Source organism: Strix uralensis, chromosome 7 (assembly GCF_047716275.1).
Source record: "Strix uralensis isolate ZFMK-TIS-50842 chromosome 7, bStrUra1, whole genome shotgun sequence".
Classification (NCBI taxonomy): domain Eukaryota; kingdom Metazoa; phylum Chordata; class Aves; order Strigiformes; family Strigidae; genus Strix; species Strix uralensis.
This window is the reverse complement of record NC_133978.1, coordinates 17,991,370-18,000,911: the sequence shown is the minus strand read 5'-3', so window position 1 is coordinate 18,000,911 and position 9,542 is coordinate 17,991,370. Positions and strand designations below refer to the sequence as shown.

The following is a 9,542-nucleotide window of genomic DNA, read 5'->3' as shown; positions in this document are numbered from 1 at the left end:
CAAATTACACTTCATGCTTGTAACATTTAGCCCAGATCATTTAACATCAGTTACATCACTGGGTAACTGTTAGGAATTGTATTGTGTTATCAGGATGAGAGGCCTGAAAGAAAACCATCTGGTAGCAGGGAACCAGATAGTATCAGTAATGGCAAACAATGCAATAGCATTGTAGATACTGTTATCTGTAGTTCTGGATGTTTTCTGGAACCTCCGGATCCTTTCAGAGATTTTTGTAGGGCATTCCCTTCATAATAAAACCTTCTATGGTGTTGCACTTAAAAAGCATTTGGCTGAAAATCTAGTGATGTCTAATAACTGTACAATTAAATCCTTTGTATATTGGGATAATGCCTCTTTTATACAGAGGGGGTTGAAAGGTATAGTGATCATTCTTCTCTTAGTCAATTACCTTTATCTTTAAAATCTTCAGTGTGCTTTTTCAGAACTCCAAAATGGTAGTATACAATCAATATCCTAATCAGACTAGATAATTATGCTTGCAGAAACCTATTCAGTTAGCTGTCTGTACAGGACTGAGTCTGCACTGAAGCAGGGATGAATCTGCACATAATTGTTCACCTAAACAATAGCAGAGTATTACTGGGGAATGTTTAATTCGAATGTAGCAATCTATAGTACATTAAAGCTTGATTTAGAGTAAGAGTTATTGTTGAGGCCTTTTGAAGGTAGATAATACAAATGAACTTTAATTCTGAAAAGTTTCAGTATCAATTCCAGCACCTGTCTTGGTAGGAAAAGGCAGCAGGAATCTCTTAGCTAACTAAAAATTAGAATATTTACATTGTTCCATCTTCCTTGTTCCTCTGCAAGTAGAATAAAAATGGCAATATAGCAATAAAATAAAAGGAGAGAAAGGAAGAAGGAAAGCCATGTCTGCTGACCACCGATGGGCAAGCCAGTATCAGGAGCATGCACTGCTCAGACTCCTGACTGCGTACCCTCCTCTGAAGACCTGTAAGAAAGGTCTGGCACATTTTCCCTCCAGAAGCATTCTTTCCTAAGTAGTACACTAGATTAGAACAGGCTTGTGTGAAAAAGGCTGTTACTAGACCTTTCTGAGGTGCAAAGAGACTTGTTCTTCCTGTCTTGACTGTACTGTAGCTAAATTTCCAGCATTTTTCTCCCTCCTCACTTTTCTGTTTCTTTCCCTTTGCTGATATAGCACTCCCCTCCCCTCCAACACCCCACCCCACCCTTCCCATCCCACCCTGCCACTTAAAAAAGCCCAGAGCAGAAATTGTATGGTCTAGGAGATTTACATTTATTGCATTTCTGCTTATGACATTTTAACTGCATGGTTTTATTATTTCATGCTAAAAAGTATTTAAAGGAAATGCTTGAAAAATGGTACTCAAAACACAGTAATACATTATCACCTTCCCTTTCTCTGGATTTTCTATGGAGTGGCATAGCCAAATAAAGGTTCTTAAAATGATGTTAAATGGTTCTGGATATCCCAAGAATAACTGGCTGTTAAAACGTTCAACCTGCTTATCTGCATCAGTTTGCTATTACCCTCTGAGCTGATCTCCTCTCTGGTTTGTCACTTCTGTTGGATCTTGATGAACAAGGGTAAAAGAATGAAATCAGCTCAACTTGAAGCACAAGTGTGATATACACGGAGGTATCCTTCCCCATCCTGCAACTATTTGAAGTACTCTTGCACATCATTAATGGTGGTCCCCTTAGAGCTTTTTGCCTAAATCTTAAAGGTGCTATGATACCTAATGGTGATTTATCACGTGCTCTGAGATCCTTTGGTGATAACTGCTTTGGTCCTGGTGGCTATAGTGAGTCCATAATGCTAACTGTGTCCTGGTAATTATATTTCCAAAAACCTAACTATTTATTGTTAAAGCTTTCATTCTGGTTCTTTTACCTGAAACACCTAAATGCAAGCAAAATTGTAACACTGAAAATTCATGAATGTGAAGCTCTTACTGAAGATGCAGAAGCAGAACTATCAACAGGGCAGGTTTATGGTTCAAGTTTTTAGGAAAAAACCCAACCTGCCCAAGAACCCCAAACCGTGATATCAGAATTGTATTGACTTGAATGGCTGTTTCACTTGATCCTCCTCAGCCAGATACTGAGCAACATCAGGATGCAGTGTGCTGAATGGAGTCTGGAGGTTTATTCTGTGGTAGGAGAGTAGAAGAGTGTTGATGTTCAGGACACTTGAGCACCTCCTTGGTTAGAAAAAAAAAACAGAGTAGAACTGATGGATCTACATTCAGAGCAGTTTTACAGAATAGATTTCCTAGGTGAAAGATCCACATACAAACTCCAGCAAACAGGCTCTTCACTAAGAGCTGTGAAAAATAGAAAAAACAAAACAACTCAAAACCACACAAAGTCCCACAGCAGGAATTGTACAGTCTAGGAGATTTAGAGCCATCCCATTTATGCTCTTGACCTATTTGTGCTGATTGCTGACAGCTGTACTGCATTTCAGAAAGAATAGTGGAATAGTTAGAAAATTGCTGAAAAGGGGGCTGAATTTGTTGAGTTTACATTCACTCTGGGAATGAAATGGGAGCAGCATAAACTCTGAACTGAAGAGTAAAGTGTTTTGAAAGCAGAAAAATTGCCAGCAGCTTAAGAATAAGCATAAGTATGTCTCATGGATACTTCTCTACTTGGTTTTAATACGGAAGTAAAGGGGTTTTGAGCATGAAGTTCAGTTCTTACAAGTCTGCCAGTTCTGTGTATTTTGCTGAATATTCTGGGCTATCTATGAGGTATAATTGCTTGTTGGCAGGATCATAAATTTCTGACAAATGGACGTGAAAGGAATTGTGTAGTGAGTTGGGTGCAGAGACTGGAAAAAACATAATTGAAAGGAACTCAGTACTGGCTACTTTTCCGCTGTTGGACCCTGTCTGAGGAGGACGAGAGGAGTAGGCAGGGAGCACTTGCATAGGTAGACCTGAGGTGAAAATGTGCTGCTATTCATGCTGTCTCCAAAGTATGCCAAAGTTGCACTGAGTGTATATCAGCTAAAGAAAGAAGATGACTCTCTTACTGAAGTCACAGTTAACGCTGTTGCTGTGGCATAGAAGCCTGAGGCAGGGTCTGGCCAGAGTTTTAGATAAAGGAAGGCAAAAAATTGTATGCTTGGGTGCACACCACAAAAAGCCATATGTAAACTTAAGGCTATGCATCTTTTAAGCACTTTTGTGGTAAGATTTTAGTCTTCCTAGGTACATAACCCTCAGTCAATGTAAGCCAAAGCAGGTTCACAAGGTTCACGGCCAAGGCAAAGAACCTTTCCCATTATGCAGACTGGAGTAGGAAGCCAGATGGCTTCCTGGCTGCTATGGAGATGACTTGTGTGTTGGTTGCAAAGCAAGTACTCCAGGATGTCAATCAGTAGCTGATAGTAAAGGTGACCTTGTCCAAGCTTCAGTATAAACTTCCCTGCTATAAATATTTTTCTGGTGATTTATACATGCAGATAACTTTAATCCACATCCAGACTGCCCAGGCTGTGGGTGAACTGTTGTGAGTGTAGACATGCTTTGTCCTGTTTCCAGTGCTAGCTGGGGAGTGCTGTACTACATGCACTTCCGGAGCCAAGCCAGCTCTAGCTACGGGATCTCTATGGTTCATAATGTGTAGTGTCACTGCGCTTACTTTTTCCTGTAATATCATCAGGTGGGTTTGTTATTTGGTTTTTTGGGGTTTTTTTGTTGGTTTGACTTTTTTTTTTTTTTACAACTCAATTTTCTCATCTTCTGTAGTCATTCAAGTCCTTTTCATCCCTGATCCTCCCATTCCGCTGAATAAACCAGCATTATCTAAACAGTTAATGATTAGGAAAAACATTACTTTTGACTTTGGGAACTCTTCACACATCAGAACTGATCAGCACCATTCAGGTTCTGTAATTTGTGTTGGGTTCCAGAGACCAAAGGCCTCTCCAGTGTCTGTGTTCTGTCTTGGACATTTAGTCAAGTGTCCCCTAATAATGTCTTCACTGTGCACTCAGCAAATGTCTGAGAAAGTTTATTTGATTATCCAAAGCACAAATTCCAAGTAGATGAAAACTTTTTTTTGCCTTTGCGGCTTGGGAGCATTAAAGCAAGGCAAAACATCAGTTTTTCCAAGGCAGAACTAGAAAGCCCATCTCACTCACAATATCTGACAGGTTATGTTTGCATAGCTCTGCTTTCTTATGTATTTGACCCCTTTCTAAACCTGTGCTATCAAATCAGTAGCAAGTGTAAGTGAATGTAGCTTTTCCAACTTTGACAGACACCTAGCAAGTGATAGGACCATGCAGATAGTCTGTGCTCCAGCCTTTGCTGTTACTTAGGACTGCTCCCATTTTTGACCACCTTTAACTTTGCAATCTCTACCCATGCGTGCCCATGCATCCTAGCTAGTATCCAGTCATCATTTCCTATCATATATTTGCCTGGGATTCTCTAACCATTCTGTCAGGACCTTTATCTTTCTTTTAAAACATATTTTGGTACTGGCTTAAGATGACACTGAATAGATTTTAAGGGTAACATGATTTGCAACCACGCTCTGTAAAATCTCTAGAGTGATTCCTAACAACCAGTCAGAAAGCATGTCTATTTTCTCACTTCAATAGTCACTTTAAATAGCATCAGCTTCCATGAAACAATTTTAGTGAAAAGTTGGCCCCGCCCTAACTTGTGTGGGTGCCTTGTCTGTTTAGAGAAATGAGCATTTTTCCGCTACAAGATCCCGTGAGACCAGCATTCAGCAGTCAAGTATGCAAGAGGTTGGCAGGGAAAAAGTCATATAGCACAAATTATGTCCTTTTCAGCATCAAAAAATGTTATGACCAACTGAAAGAGACCTTCATGACAATGGCAGAATAATTCCCTGTAAAAAAAATTTGGCTTAGATTTTTATGATTAAAAAAGGATTATCATTTCTGCAATATTTAGACAATATTTTAAAATAAAGAAATAACTTGAAGAGCTGTTTGTTCACTGACATTTGTGTTGTCTATTCATGGGGATTTTTTTCCTTTTTTTGATATGGTTTCTATAAGGAAAATAAACAGAAACAGAGAGAAAAGTAAAAGCTAATAGCTAGTAAAGGCCCTTGGCTTTTTTTGCATATAAGCTTCTTTGTTCCTGTGAAGAGCAAACATTTTTACATAGTCTTGTTGGCATCATATTTGTAAAACCATACTTGCAGGAAACCCTCCATATTTACAAATATAATACCCTGTCTTGCAGTTCCTGACACAAGCACCCCCTGAATACACCTGCCAGTTGCATATGTAGGTCATACTTAAGTCAACATTGAGCCCTTGGATAATACAACATCATCTTTATCTGAAACTTTTCCACACTGGCTATTTTATTACAGAAATTTCCCTCACGGCTTGGCCAGATGGAGATGGTTAGTAGTATCTGTGCTATTACAATGCAAATACTTCTTTAAATAGTAGAGACTCTAGAGGATTGTATGCATTAATTTCACTAAATATGATAATTTACTTTTTTATATCTTTTAATAACAGCATGTTTTCATTGTTGTAATTCTTGTGATAGAAACACTTTAGGAAAAGCCTTGGGTGATTGCTCTGTGCCTCTTCTATCCAGGTGCAAGGGGGTATATTTTAATGGGAAATCTCAAGACCATTTTTCTGGTGTGTGTTTTACTGCACTTGCAACACTTCATCTGTGCTGCATGCACTGCTGACTCACTTGAAGGTTTCAGTAGTGATCTCTCATCAATCATTGAAAGAAACAAGATTACTGGGTCTAAAATGCAGAGTAATTTTTTTTTTTATCTTGGCAAAAACACTTGATCTTATCCAGCAATCTCTGCATTTTAGAGTGCCACTTTGAAATAATGTGTTGTGAAGAATGCAGGGCAATTTCTAAAAACTAGCTACTATAAAATATATTGAAACTATCTCAGTTCAGGGTGCTGAATGAGCAGTGGAGATGAAATAGGAAAAGAATGTCAGTATTTTAAATGTGTAGCTGTTAAGTGGGTACAGGTGTATATCTCTGTGTTCAAGCCTGTGTCTTTGTATGTATTGTCCTGTGGGGCTGTGGTCACAGATGCCTCATCTCCTACGTCTTCCTTTCCTTCATTTCTCTCCATTTAGAATAGAACTGCATCTGTCCCTCACAAATATTTCTAAGGTGACTAAAATGGCTCAGCAGTCTCTCGATTTTCATATAGAAACTTTCTAGGTCTGAATCAATTGCTGCATAATAATAATTTCAACAAGTAACAGCTGCAGTCTGGGGATCAACATTTGTATTGTGATCTCCAGTGTGCCTTCGCAAATTGCAGTGAGCAAATATTGCTGTAATTGTTTTACAGAACAAGCTGAAATAGAGGTAATAGAAGTGGCTTGCTTGGACTTATCACAAAATGAGCTTGTGGGCATGGGTGGCAATGTACCACATGTTCCTTTTCTTAGGCACATATTGTAACTGCAAAGTTGCAAATTAAAAAAATTCACCCAACCTGCTGGCCTGATACATGTGTGACTGAGACTTAAATCTAGTTCTTTCATTCTCCTGAAGAAGCAAATTTTATATAAGATTAACCTTGGATGGAAAGTCTTAATTCCGGCTATTGAAATAATTTGATAAAACTTAATTTATTTCCGTGGCAGGAAGTGCCCCCTTCACACTTAAAATGAGCCAAGTTAGCTTGGCAAGCGTCCGCTAATCATGAGGATGTTAGCTTCTGGCTGGGGCTGTACCTCTGAGCCTGTTTCTGTCCAGTGCCAGCCTCTGCTAGCTATGAACTTTCTGATCTTCCTCCTCACTATCTACATCTCAGCCATGCCTGTCCCTTGTATCTTCCACTTTGATCCGCTTGGTTCTTTCACTCTGCCTTTCCATTTGTTTTCTTCCACTTAACATTCCCTCCTCCTAACTGCACATTCACACGGGAAAAGAAAATCATAAAGCTATTGTGGTATTTAAGGTCAATGTGTAGTTTTATGTTGGAGAAACTTCTAAAAGTGCCTCTTCCTGTCTCCTTTTTCATCTCTATAAGTAGCTGGTGGAATCTACTGCAATGGTCATAATAGATAATATCTTCTATTATCCATTGTTTCAAAGAAAAAGATTGGATTGTTAACCTATGAAAAGTAGCCTTAAGGTTGCCTCAATCTTTTCCAGATATATCACTAAAGTGACTTTTAATGAATTGGTTTGTTCCAAATAATTTGGAGTAGCTGGGGAAACTACATCTATCTGAAAATGGTGAAGACTCTTTTTTTTCTGGTGCATTCTCCAAAAAATCAGTTTTTAAGCACCAACTTCAATTGCTCTGAAATGCATATAACGTTGGATGTAAGTTGAAATCAATGAGACATATTCAAATTTAAGATGTGCTTAATCAGCTTCTCAAAATGCATCATACTTTGTTTACAATCCAGAGTGAATCCTTCAAGAAAAGTATCTTTTTCTGTAAGTGGGCTCGCATTTCAGTCTTTCACTGAGGAAGTGTATAAAAGCATATGATTGCCTTTACCTCTGATTATTTGTAAAGAGAGACTCAAGATGCAAAACTGTAGACTGGAAGAATGCTACGTGTTTGCAAGGGTCTGCTTAATGTTTAGTTATGTGAAAGCATTTGGTTTTTATCTTTTGGGTCCATTCTAAATTCTTATTTTCTTTTCTACTCTGTGTGTATATGTAACACAACATTACAACCTAAAGTTTAGCTTTTTTGTTTCTTTTTACTTCATAACCTTTTATAGGGCTTTGCAAATTAAATTTGGTAATTGAAACAGACAAGTTTCTTTAACACAAATTATAGCCTATCTTAGAATGCATGATCTGTTTCATAGCCATTACTGTGACTAAGTGGGTTGTGTGGCAGGAGACTCAAGACTCTAGCTTAATAAATCATTGCCCGCTTGGTCAGTTTTAGGCATGAAAGAACAAAAGCATAATATAATTTCTGGTTCAAGTAAAGGATTATCAAGAAAGATTTGTGAGTTGTGTGCAACCCCCTAACCTTCTGGGAAAGAAGGCATTCTAGGACTCACTTATCTTCCCATGAATAAATAAAACAGTCTTGCCAATTAAAAATCTTTTATTGATAACCTGCAGATTTATTTTGTGCTGTAGCTGGAATGTGAGTATCACAAGACAAAGTTTACTTCAATTGGGTAGATCTCCCAGTGGGAGGCGAGAAATGCATCAAAGAGCCCTTGCTTGCTTTGAGAACGTGAGGTAATGAAAACTGCACACAACTTCCTGATCTGACTAATCCTGTGATAGACTGTGAAACCGTGTTAGTAAGAAAACAAATGCACAACGTGCACAAATTATAATAGAAGTCTGGCTTAGTGATTTAGAGTTTCAAAAATACAAAAGATATATGCAGCATCAAATAGGAATCTCTTTAGAGGTTAAATTAGGATCTTGAATGCATGCAGATGAATGAGGATGGTTTCATTGTAGATGAATGAAGTTTAACTTATTTAAATGGCACTCTCTGTCTCCACTTCTAATTGTACCATATGGCATCACCTAATAAGAGCCAAGTGCACATGCCAGTTACATCACAGTATGATATATTATAAAGCAATCAAATTTGAAGTGAAGATTTATGATGGACCTCTTCTTAGTTAAAATCAAGCAAACAAAAAAGCCATCTGATCTATTACTGTCACTGAATAGGCCTCTGTTTTAAAGCTCCTGTTTTGAAAACTTGTCCCTCAGTGTGCATCCTTCATCCCTAGGAAGTCTCAGAAGGGGTTAAGAGCTGAGGGAAGGATTCCAGAGGTGCCATGACCAAAATACATTACTCAGGAAGGACAAAGTGTTGAGATCCTGAAGTGAGCTGAGGGGCTGCTCCCTGCTGGTGTGCAGCTGATGCATCTGGAGTGCCCATTATCCTGTTGCTTCTGGTAGGTGCATTTAGGAAACCCATTTTGGGATTATCACCAATTTTCTCTTCTTCCCCCACACACCCATTACTGCATGTTAAGGAGGTAGAAGAGACCATTCTACTCCTTTAATTTTTACCCCTGTGTAGCCCATGATAGAGTTTTGTTGGTGTTGCAGGAACTAGGCTTGATCACACATGACTGAATATCATTAAGGAGACCGTCAATCCCAGAGACCCAAAAAGTGATGGAGAATCCTTTGCATACTTACATCTTTGTCTGGATAGTAGTATGTGGTTGTAAGAAACTTAGGAAAACTTGAAAATTAAATTAGGTGCCAGTAAGCTTCCTTAGCCTGCCTGTGTGTACATCATCATTAAAAATGAATAACTTGATCAATAAGATAGCGTTTCTTTCCTAGATTGCCTTCTCATTATTTACATCCAGAATTCACAGCTGTATTTCATCCAGTCACAGTAACTCCTTGACAGCTGCAAACCTGTCATTTCTTTCATTGCTATGTTGTAGGACAGGTGGTGAAATTCACCTTGCTTTTACTTTGCTTTTTTATGGAGCAAAAATCAGCATAACTCTCTGTCCGTTTCCTTTTTAATATCTCCAAATGATTACTGAAACCTTTAGGAATACCAGAGGCAAT

At 38.5% G+C, this 9,542-nt stretch overlaps 1 long non-coding RNA gene across 2 annotated transcripts in view; it reads right to left on the bottom strand.

The window, feature by feature from the left end:
- Positions 1-1,267: 1,267 nt before the first annotated feature.
- The window catches only part of LOC141945854 (uncharacterized), a 156,858-nt gene continuing 148,583 nt past the window's right edge, over positions 1,268-9,542 (bottom strand). The window contains exon 6 of one of the 2 annotated variants that reach the window (XR_012629643.1): positions 1,268-2,336. This is a non-coding gene — a long non-coding RNA (uncharacterized LOC141945854). The remainder of the gene's footprint in view (positions 2,337-9,542) is intronic. The other variant, XR_012629645.1, reaches the window with a different exon arrangement.